Raw genomic sequence first — 12,411 nt, forward strand, 5'->3', positions numbered from 1 at the left:
CAAGAGCTGAGCCTTATAGGGAGGCTCCTTTTCACCCTTATGTACAGTGCGTGTGTGATAGGAAATGTGTAACTTTTAAATATGCATAAAAGGAGAAAGTCATAACTGCAGTGTAGCAAATTAAATATTAATGTAGATATATCTTAAAAAAAAAAATCATAAAAATGTATTAATTATTTCCCCCAGTAAAATTTGAATTATGTGGCCTGAATAGCATGGTGGGGAGGTGTTATTCTTTCTAATAAAACTCAAGAAGCCTCTTAAAACATGGGGGGAATCTTAATCTCAGAGTTGGAATGTTTAGAAAAAATAAAAGGGATTTGTTTTAGCAGTAACATATAAACAACTTGTTGCATGTTTTCTTTTAAAATACTGTTTTCTACCAGAGACCTGGGGGAATGCTAACACAGCACATGTTCCATTTTAACATTCCCTAAATCTTCAGCATCGTTGTTCCCTTGTCTTTTTGGCCTATTGGTGTGATCAGACAGAGCCCTTTATAGCAAGCTTTTGTTTGTCGTGCAAGAACTTCTGACTGAAAGCACTGTTGGTTATCTCAATTATCACACGGAGCCACTTTTAGGGCATCAATTTTCAACCATCACAGTTTGTGTGTTACTGATGTTCAGGATGGGAACACGTAATATTTGAACAAACTGTGTTTGCCATTCTGGTTTTGTCTGTTAGGCTATGGGAAAAAAAAAATCCAGAAAACCATCCTTCTTACCTTACATAAATCCTTGACAAATATTGTTTGTTCAGGGCTGGCCTGCAGGTCTTGCCTTTGACCTTTCATGGCGTGTGCTGCGATGAATGTGGATTCCTGGCCTTGCTAAAAGCAGTGTTTTACTGTCCTTCACAAGTCTCTATCCTACTAGCATTGCTCTCCATTGGAAGGCTGTGGTGCTCAGCTCACTCCTGCCTTCTTGGTGTTGGCATGAGGGCAGTGCTGGCAGTCAGGAATGTGCACTGCTTCCAGTGAGCCATCATCCTGCTGGGCACCTCTCTGTCTCTTGCTGCCCATTGTGTGGTTGACAGCTTTGATTGCTGTGGGTTTTAAATGTTCATATGGGCCTCAAGTTGGTGGTGCACAGCTTTAGCTGTGTGTTATTGCTTAAACCTCAGTGTAGTGCAGGGGTAAAACAAGTCGTGTGTTGGCTTAATGGGAATTTGTAACAGGAGTGTCCTGACATGGGATGGCAGGGACCTCTGGGTCCCTGATCCTGCTCTGCTTTGGCTGAACACCCACATCCAGGTGGGTTAGGAGATCCATGCAAACCATCCTGGTTTGCACCTAATGCACTTTCTCCTGGCACCAGGCATTCCTGAGCAGAGCCTGGTTCTTTCCTCTTGCATCTCTCTCAGATGTTTGTGGACACTGGTGAGATCTCCCCATGCCCCCACTCATCCAGGCTGCTAACATCTGTGTAGTTCCCTGAAGTCAGATGTTCACTTCCTGCAGATGGTTCTGCTGCAGCGAGTGGTGTACCCAGGCAAGGAAAAAAGGCTAAATAACAAGAATGCTTGGCTTTTCCAATCACTGTGTCAGGGATACATCATGGTTTTCAACAATGAAGTAATACACTTTTCCATTAGTTTATATTATGCTGTATAAGATTAGCAGAAGTTGGGATGTTACTATGAATTGTATATGTGCAAACATTGGTTTAAATGAAAAGGAAATCAACTTCACCGTGTTTTGCTGAGCTTTATCTCAGTGGGTGAAGCTGCTGGCTCTGGATTTTTCTTCTCTTTGTTCCTACAATCCATATGAGCTCATAAAATAATTACAGTCTGCTCATAGAGAAGCTGCTCAGCTTCAGTGCCATTGGCTTTATAAATTATCTGTCTGTAGAGATAGCCAGAGTGTGTAATTCAGGCCAGAGGAGAGCATAAAAGGAGCATGAATGGTACATAAATGTGCGTGGCGTAAATGCAAGCCTTTTGCCCAGCTGCGCTGTGAGGCAGGCCTGTGACAGTGACTCCAGCTGTGCTGATGTGGGACACGCTGCCTGTCCTTGCTGCCTGGAGAGGTGCACAGCCCTGCTGTGAGCATGCTGTGCTTCTGCTTCCTGCAGACCTTGCACCAGCAGCACTGCTGGGTGCACGGTGCTCCCATGTGCTCCTGTCCAGCCACGCTGCCGGAGCCAGAACGTGTCCAAATGTAGCTGATTGCCAGATTCAAAGTGCTGGGTTTGGGACAGCATCAATTGGCCTGCCTTGGTGCTGGGGGCATGTCTGTTAATTCCCTATTAAACCAAACTTCTGTATGGCTCTACCAGAAGAAAGATCAGGAATCCACAAATGACAGCTGTACCTTCCAGCACAGTCTGACAAACCCTGCTGTCAGAAATAAAATGTGAGTCTTACGGTGTACTAAAACAGGACTTCCAAGATGCTATATATATAAAGCCAGATAGTTTCCCGTAGCTTTAAACGTGTATTATCCACATATAGCACATTTTTGTGACCTCAAGAGCTTCCTCAGGATTAACACTGAGAGGAAAATGAAGTACTGCCTAAAAGAAGTTGTACCAAACTGGATTCTGTGCTGTAGGATTCCCTCCCTTTCTTTTCCATGACCTGTATCACATTTGCCTCTGAGGCTTTGCCTTCAGCAGGCAGAAGCTACTGGACAGCTGCAGGAGGATGGGCACAGTGAGGGCCAGGTCCTCCAGGCCCCCAACCATGTTCAGGCAGTGCAGCCTGCAGCTGTGCTGTGTCAGAGCACATTGCTTTCTGCAGAAGCAGCTGTTTGTGGTGTCAGAAATGCCCCTCTGCTGACCCAGAGGCTCTCCTCACATGCTGCACGCTCATTACAAGGGTGAACAAAAATGGTTTTGATTGTGCAATTCCATTGCAATTCCTTATAATGCGGTTCATTTCTATCTACAGCGTTATTTAGCTCTTCTAAATTGGAGAAAGCACATGCCTGGTGAGGATGGAATTAATGCTGAAGGCAGTCAGAGGTAATCAGCATCTCTGGGCTTCCCCAAAATAAAGGACAGAGCAGAAAATAGTGTTACAGATGTATGGGGATGTGCATGAGGGGAATGGTGTGGGGTCGCTCCACACTGATCGCCCCAAGGGGCTGAGAGCAGTGGCTCCAATATGGGTCTCTTGCAGGGAGCAGAGATCCCGACCTTACCCTGAACGGTCGGATGTTGGCCAGTGTTTGCTGCAGAACTTGGAGACCTGGGTCTTCGCTGAGCCTCAGGGCCCAACCATGCATGTAATTCCCTGCTAACCCATCACCTTAATTACTGCACTGGGATGATGTAGAAGAAGTCACCATAGAAAATAAAAACTAAAAAAAAAATATGAAACTGCAGCCAAACATCACCAACAGAACCAAGCACCAGATGGATGGTGCATAGGGTTTATGGGCCAGCTCCAGGTTCAGCTTCCCTTCTGAGCCATAGGCACTTTCTCGTTGTTCTTGGCTTTAGGAAATGGTTTTTCCCTTATCCTCTCTTCTGCCCCTTCTGTACCTTAACCACCTGATCTGTCCGTGTTTGAGCCTTTCTTTCTCCTTCACTTCACACCGCTGCTTTTTGCTATCATGTCCTCTGCAGTGCTGACGTCTCATACAGTTTACCTCTTTCTACATGAGCCAAAAATCCTACTGTTGGCTGCAGAGGAGGTGGGCTCCTGGTGGTCACTTGCTGGGAGTATCACTGGTACTTGGAGGTACCGAAGCATCGCATTGAGGCCTCCATTCCAGTCCTGTCGTCTTGCTGCAAACCATAGCAGACAAGAGCCTGCAAGAGAAATTAAAAGAACAGCAAAGGACTGATCTTGTCCAGAGGTTAATAGTGGGGTTGTGCAAGCAATTGTCTGTGCAGGGGACCAGCAGTGTTCTCGTCTCGCTTCACTCTCCTTTTGCATGCCCCACTGCCTTCTTGAAATGTTGTGTGTCACAGCAATATCTGAGAGCCACGCTTAGGATCAAATGCAGCCTTACCTAAAGCTCCAGAAAAGCAGTTATATTGTTGTGGTTGCTTTTCAATACTTTCCTAGCATTAGTCATCGCTTCACAAGGCTGCTGACCTCATAAATGCATGGAAACAGCAAAGTGAAGCAGCCATTATAGTTGCATGGAGGCATTCAAGGCCAGGCTGGATGTGGCTCTGGGTAACCTGGTCTGCTGGTTGGCAGTCCTGCACGTAGCAGGGGCTTGGAACTGGATGGTCATTGTGGTCCTTTTTAACCCAGGCCATTCTGTGATATATAAATGTATCTCATATATGTGTGTCAATTACCAGAAGATTGTATTTGTGCTGCTTCCCAGGGAGTTAAATCTTGTGCTTGCTGGTTATGGTCTGGGAGAAGGACGTCCCAAGGTTGTGCAAGTTGGTTCTTCTGGACAGCGCCTCTTGTAAATGAAAAGTCATGAGAAGACATAATGTAAAAGCCAAATCATTCTCAGCCCCCTAGGAAACTTTTTGCCATCAGGCATTGTGGTAAACTTAGCATTTTGGATAACGTACGAAGCCAGAAGACCTTTCCAGCAAACTGAGATGCTGAGATGCACCTGATTTTTGACCCTAGCAGCACTGGTCTGCTGCTGGACTAACCTTTGGGCACCTTGCTCTGTGGGTTGCTTGCTTTTTCCCCATTTGTATTCTGTGATGGACTTTGATCAAATATCCACAGGAAAAATTAGGATTATTTTCCAAGCATTACAAGATTTATTTATCCAGCTGCAATTGTCTAAACAATTGATTGCACGATTGATGAAAATGTCAAAGAATATGAAATGCAGTGAATCAATTCTATTGATTTATCCATAATTACCCAAAGTAGCCTTAATCAGTATTCATGTTGGGGTATCCATAGAAATGTGTGAGTTACCAAGGACAGTGCTGTCAGCAGAAAAGGAGAGAGGTTCCCTTGCTGGTGCAGTGCTGTCATGTATTTGAAACTTTTTTTTTTTATTTGCCAAACTCATAATCAGAAAATTCACACTTTGCAGGGAAATTTACCTGGTGTCCTTTGCCATACTTCATATGAACTTGATTCCCTTTTTTGAAATTATTTCTGGGCCGAATTCTTTCAAAAGCAGTGTGGTAGGGGAAAAAACAATAGTTTTTCCATTTGTTGGGGGTCAGCACGCCATCCTAAACACGGTTCTGTATTTTACTTCCTCTGTGTCAAATACAGGGAAGTAGAACTGAGTTGTCCTGGGGTTGGTCATTCCTGGCAGCTAGGTCTTCCTGATGGTACCAAGAGAATCAAAGGGCTGGGATGGCTGGGGCTGACTGGAGGGCTTGTGTGCGTAGTCACAGATTGTTCTGTAGCAATTCTTGCTTTAAAAACTTCCTTATTTCCATGCAGACATTGATATTTTATACTACAGCAGTTGTAAAATGCTGAGGCAGTATTCCCATCTTAGGCCAAGTCAAAGAAAGATGCCTTACTTAGAAGACACCACGTTCTTGGGTTGCTCAGTGAACTTCAAGCATTTTGTACAGAGGGACCATTACAAACATGCTCTTGCTTCTCAGTTTGGAAATGCAACTGCTTGGAAGTGATGTTTTTTAGCACATAAACTCAACAAGTGAAGGTGATGATACCTGCTGCACTGCAAAGACTCCTGGCAGTTTGCTGAGCGCCGCTTTAAATGAAAACAGCTTGCTTAGTAACACAGCTGAACGCAGAGATTTCTTACAGTGGTGCTTCAACAAATTACCTTTGTTTTAAATTTAAATAAGATCTGTCCCGAGTTCCTGCTGACTGTCATGACAGAAATAGTCAATTTTGAATTCAGTGGTTGTACATTCCTTATAGAATATTTGCTTTTGGTGAAGAGGAATACTGATGCTGTCTACTTGCAATACACACTGGTGTTGTAGCCTTAGCTAAAAACACTCAAATTGTCTTTTAGCATTTCCCTTAGAAAACACCACTTGCAAGCTTGTATTACTCTGTCATGGAAGTCTCTAGGAGGTGAAATTCAGTGCATGGCTGGAGCTGAATGGCAGATGAAATTTCTGGAGTCAGAATTTCTTTTGAAAAAGAAATCCCAACTTTTTTCTTCCCTTCTTTTTGTTTCTTTCTGTTAACATCTATTATGTGATTGCCCAGCGTCAGACACTTCTCTGTTGCAGAACTGGGCCTTAAGGTGTGAGACAGCAGCACTGCAGAGGCTGTTTGTGAAGCAGTGCGTTGTGGATGCCATTGTTGGTAGTCAGAGCGCAAGTTTGTCCTTCAGAATTCTGTAACTTGCAGTTATTTTTCATTCATCCGTCCCCATTGTTTTAGAGGACGCACAGCGCAGAATATAAATTAGGAAGGAGGTGTCAGTGATTATAGATAATATGCTAAAACTGTTTCTGAAATATTTATTAGAAAATAGGTTAATAAAGTGACACGATGCACCTGTGCTGGTGTGAAGTAGACGATATGAGAAGATTATGCTAATGTAAGTATTTAGCAGCAAGTCTTCATTGGGATTACTTTGTGCTATTATCACAGTCAGCCCAGGAATTGTAATTCAACAGAAAGCAAACGTTCAAGGGTTTTGTTTCTTTCTTTCTTCTCTTTTTTTTTTTTCTTTCTTCCCAAGTTTTGGCTGCTCTTTTGCCTGATGAATTAGAAGGGATATATTGCAAGGAATCTTTTTAACGTATTATTGAAGAACAACAAAAAAGAATAAGTGAGAAGTAAGCTGGGCAAGGAACTATCACATAGAGGAGTGTAAAATGAAAAGGATTTTGGAAACCTTGATGTGGGCTGAGCAGCTGTCAGTTGGGAGGTGTGAAAAGAAGTTAATAGTAATAATATCACAAGGAAAAAAAAGAGTTTGGGATGGGAGACGATTGAGGGGAGATGGGAGGAGGACACGTGCCTTCATGCTCATATATTTCCATGATTATGCCTTTCATTTCTCATACACAGAACGTGTGTCTGAGTATTACATATTCTCTACGTTCAGGGGTCATAATAATTGGAAAATCATCATCCTGTATGCGATGCCAAGAGAAAAGCTGTTACAGGGATGTATTAAAATCTGAATTTTAATTTATATGCAAGTGAAAAGTTGTTTAAAACTTAACCGTGCTTTGCAGATGAGAAGTTGGGAAATAATTTGAAGGTATTTGATGTGATTGCTGTTTAAGAGAAGACTTTGGTATTCGTGCGTTAGTGAGCAGTTGTTCAGGTTTGGGTTTTGCATGGGGATTTCAAGGTCTAGGTCTGTTGTTTCATACACAGTCTGACAAGATAAGAGTAGTCTGTCTCATATATGCACAGCAAATTTGTCTCCCAGAGCAGCAAAATCACAAGCATGCGAGGCATGGTAATGTGCAGGAAGGCCGATCAGCTGTAATAAAGCATTCATTATCCCTCCATCTAAATTAACTGAAATAGTGTAATAGGCCCTTTTATAACGTCTCTCAAATTCCCTCTCTTTTATTGAATTAGCAGCTAAACCTAGATTATTTTAAGCTGTGTGTGTATATTCTTGTTTAGATTGTTGTGCTGTCATTACAGAAACCATTCGTCCTTTGGTTCCTTGGTTCTTCTGTACTTATTCTTTGATGTTCTCTTCAGACTTTCATGGACTGCATTTGTAACTTGCACTGTTTTCAGTGCTGTAAGTATTTTGTGCAAGTGCAAACCTGATGCAAAAGCTGACAAGATAATATGCAAAACAGAATATACCGTAGGAAAAGTTCTACTTCTGAAATATCATTCTCCATAAAAACTCTTTGTGCACAGTTAGTTTGATCTGCACGTGTGTGTGTTGCCCAGTGAGTTGGGTGTTGCCCAGTGAGTTGGGTGTTGCCCAGTGAGTTGGGTGTTACCCAGTGAGTTGGGTGTTACCCAGTGAGTTGGGTGTTACCCAGTGAGTTGGGTGTGATGCGGCTCTGCTCATCTCCTTCAGCTTTTGCAAGTGCCTTCTAGTGGTGGGAGAGGCTGAATGAACATGGGGCATCGAATATGTTCACCAGAGTGAACAAAAAAATCAGGGCCTGTGATTAATTAGAAGGGAGAATGGGGAAAGAAGAACCAACTGTAGCTGAGAAAGGGAAGAAAAAAGAGTTGTTTGGCACAGTGCCTGTTGTTCCACTTGTCTGCTCTCAATTCTTTGTCTTTTCTTCATTTATTGTTGCCAGTGGAGGTTTAGATGTGACAAGTAGGAATAGCCTCCTGGATTCAGTGAGGTTGTATGTGGGGAAAAAAGGGCTTCTCTGCAAAGGTAAAATTACAGAATCAAAGCAGTAGTATTTGTGTTGTTATTTGCTTTAGCAATCTCTAGGTGTGCATCCACAAACCATTTAACCCCCTGTGGGACCACTGGACGTGATTAAGAATTGACAATGATACAAATACACAGCGGTTGCAATTGAAGTTATGTTTATGGGCGGCATAATATTCGTGGCTTTATTGACTGTGGATGGAGGGCTGTAAGGGAGGAGAAATTATGGAAGGAATTAGGACTTACCTGTCCTTTCGCCCAGGCAGGGAGAGCAAGGTGAGTGGTACCCAACTGTAGCATAGGTGCTTGACTCACTGTGTGCTGGCGCAAGTAGTTATTCCTCCTGACTTATAAAGAACTGATAAGGTGTTTTATCTGGAAATAAATGAACAGGGATACATTATCAGGGCATCCAGATGATGGAATAGAGCCTTACTCTGCTAGAAACTGCCTAAACACAGGATAAGAAATCAGTCCCTGCCTCAAAGGACCTTCACTGTAACTACAACAGAAAGCTGCTGACACATTGAAAGGCAGCCCCAACACCACCCATCCTCAGAGGCTGAGCAGCCACAAATCTCATGCCTCTAGGATGTTAGTTTTGTTACTTGTCCTTCAGCACCAGTCTGTCTTCCCTTCACATCTCCTGAAGTGATTTTCTTCTGTAATCATATCCCTTCTATTCCGATCACATCGTGAAAAAATGTTAATTTCCTTCTTTTAATTGGGTTGATAAAGTCTTTTGTCTAACAAATCTTTTGCAATGTGTTCGCATTAGATTTTGTTGCTGCGTGCGACGTTCTCCGTATTGTAACTAAGTACATTGTGAGCAGTTCCAGCCTCTCAACTTCTCTCTTTCTCAAGGTTTTAACTTTCGTGGCTCTTCCTGACATGGATAATGCATTCTTTTGTTAGTAGAAGCTGAGCACTCCTTTTTATGCACAAGCACCAAGAGCTAATCTTTGTTATTAATTACACCGAGATAAGCTGAGCCCCGGTGGATTGATGTTCTTCATCTGAACGTGGGAGATACTTTTGGTGACTTCTCTTGGTCCAGTGATGTCCAAAACAAGTACACTTCGTCTGTTAACTCTGCCTGTTCTGAGAGAGCCATTTTTTTGGATGGCTTTTTTTGTTGGTTTTCTTGTTTCTCTCACTTTAGCAGTGAAGTTATTGCAAACCATCAAAACCTGCTTTGAAAGAGAAGAGGTTTGGACTAAGACCTAGAATTATTCATAAAAATATTCTACTTCCTCTTTTGAATTTTATTTGGGCATAAACCTGAACCATTTAAATTCATGAGTTGCAGCAAACTTGCAGATGATAAGACACCACTTCCTGGAGTATAGCCAGGAATTCATTGGGCAACGTTGTTGTTTTTTTTTTCTCTCTCCATCCACATGATCTCTTCAGAGCAATCATCTTTCTTTCCAATGAAGCATACAACTGAGCAACGTACCAGAATGGTAAGGGGGCCACCAAACCTTCAGACTTTTCACCACGTTGCACCATATCCATTGTTGCAGCTCTTTCACAGGGTGGTATTTAAATAGTCCAGGAGAACCCTTTCTTTTCAGTGTCATTGATTTCCATATGTCTGCACAACATCTAGCAGAATTCCTGGTTAATGCTGAATTTGACTCATCTGCATCCTCAAGATGCTTTCCAAAAACCTTACGATTTCTCTGCTGTCTTCATGGTTTTCTCACTCCTCTTCACTTTGCTGTCAGAAGAGGGAGAGGATGTGGCTGGCATCTGTCTGCTCCAGTTTAAGCATGGAGAGCAACCTGATGGGAAATGGCCAAAGAAATCTGCCCTGATAGCTGTGTGCACTGGCATTGCCGTTCTCCTAGGTGAATATATGAGGACGCACAAGCATCTTCTATCCTATTTTAAAATTTTCCACTTGAGAGCAACCTAATCATGGCATTTTGTTCTATATTGTTTTCAGAATATTGACATGTTCTCTGAGATCCTGTTTCAGATGTTTTGTTGTTTTGTTGTGGTTTTTTTTTTCTTTTTTGAGGTCCTGTCTGTATTCCAGCAGGATGGCATTGCTCCTCACTCCTGTGTGAGTTTGTCAGAGAATATAAAGTGTTCAGGAGTCAGTGATGACAACAGAAAGCAACATTCACCTACGTCATCTCCTCCATTCAGCATTTCTTTTGTGGGCTTCATAATCTCCACTTTACTCCATGGTGAAGGTGGGGTGAAACCTCTCCAACCTTGTTAACCAACTTGCTACTTCTTGATGGTCATATTTTCATGTAGTTAAAATCAGCTTTATGGGATGAAGTCATTGACACCTCCTTGTTTTCTCTTGATACTGGGAGATCCTATAAGGGAGAGAAGTTGGGATGCATTATGAGCTCAGGATGAGAGAAACCATTATGGTGACTTTAATGGTGCCAGGAGGTAGTAGTAGTTGAACTGGTCTCTGATTATTCCACTTTATAACTTCTCTTATTATGGTAATAGGATTGAGTGTAACATCAAATGAAATGAAAACCAAAATGGGGCTTGAATAATTAAAAAATCAACAGTTAAATCTCTGCATTTTTTTCCTTTTTTTTCTTTTTGATGTTCTACTGTAGGAGGTTGGGAGAATGCCTACTTTCCCAAAGCACTCTAGTTACAGGATAGCATATGGGCTGCGAGTGAGTGGTGGTATTTATTTACAATTACAGTTTTATAGATGTCTTGTGGTTTGGTCCTTTTTCCTGTTGCAACGTACAGTGGATTCTGCACTGTTTGTTGTTTATTTGTAGTCACTTGAATGAACATGGGGAAAAAATGAGAGCTACGATTTGAAGAAAAATAATGGTATATAAAGTAATGAGATTGTTCCAAAGCTTAATTAGATGGAGCAGATTGAATACATTACAGTGATGTCTTGAGGCAACATAATTAAATTGGAGGCATAATCCTCCCTGTATTGGAACTGATTTTTATCTTGGTAGGGTGAGGAACATCAGTGAGCTCTTCCTACTGGCACGTCTGATCCTTCCAGGAGGAGTCACGGATCTCAGAGCATTGTCAGACCTTAAAAGCACAAAGCAAAACAGGACGTAAATCTACAAACGGAACTGGTGGTGTTCTGGTTACAGGGATAACTTTGGATTCCATCTTAGTATGTGTTACAGCTCAGTAATTGAATCATAGATCTAAAACACGTCTGCAGTGTTGTTGTGTATGCTGAATTCATCTCATTTATAAAATCTCTTAATGGAGTTGTTTCCAAATATATACACTGACAAAGATACTGGTGAATAACGCGTGGAAGTGCTGTTCCTGAAGTGCATCTCTGCCTGTGCTGGGTACAAGTACAGGGGTGCATGTGAGATCTTTAGGTACAAAGAGCAATATTACAAAATATATGTATGCATATATAGATACGTATATTTTTATGTGTTTAGACACATAAATAGGTCTGCATGTATATATCTTTTACATATTCATTTCTATTTAATAATTCTTTCATTATCTACATTTTCTTTTGTACTTTTACCAGAAAAAAAAAAATAATTTTTCTCTTCATGTTTGGATACTTTCCTTCTCCTGCTCTTGGAGTAATCCGATTCTACAGTACAGATACATCCCAGCTGTGTGACAATTAGTGCCTTGTTTTGTTAATTTCGTATAGGTGAATAATCTCTGCTCCCATCCTGATCTTGGGGTGAGGTTTGATTTCATTTGGGCAACCAAGCATTTAGCTAGATGTTCTTTTCTTTTTTTCTCAGGACAGATCGGTAGGTATCTTAAATTCAGATAAAAGTTCTCACTCCTTCTTCTGTTTTGTTTAATTTTTTTTTTTTTTGTCAGCTTGTAGAAAGATTAACTTTCTTATTTGCATCCAGTAGTGCCAATCTCTTCTTAAAGATTGCTTTTGGGGAAAAGGAAAGAAAGGTTATACGTGTTATGATTGGTCTTCACCATTTCTAGAGCTTTAAGGGGACATAAATCTGTATCACAGACAGCCTGCTCCAAAGACAAGCTCATTTGTCTGGGCATTAGCTGGCGGTTCCATAGCATAAATTTAAAGTTTTCAGGAGGAATCTAATGTTTATTTTGAAAACGGAGATTAGAATACCAGAGAATAATATGTTTACTTTTCAGCACCATGAATATGTAGTGACCTACTTATACTGTACCATTTGGTTTTATTTTTAAAGCTTGTCAAGCCAACTCCTATTGCAATTTAACAAGCA

The 12,411-nt window shown here is 41.6% G+C and overlaps 1 protein-coding gene across 3 annotated transcripts in view; it reads left to right on the forward strand.

Annotated features, from left to right (window-relative positions):
* The window catches only part of DOCK1 (dedicator of cytokinesis 1), a 272,132-nt gene that overhangs the window by 178,617 nt on the left and 81,104 nt on the right, over nucleotides 1-12,411 (forward strand). The gene's annotated exons all lie outside the window — the stretch shown is intronic.

The sequence above is a fragment of the Phasianus colchicus genome, chromosome 8, assembly GCF_987193195.1.
Source record: "Phasianus colchicus chromosome 8, bPhaCol1.hap1.1, whole genome shotgun sequence".
NCBI lineage: Eukaryota > Metazoa > Chordata > Aves > Galliformes > Phasianidae > Phasianus > Phasianus colchicus.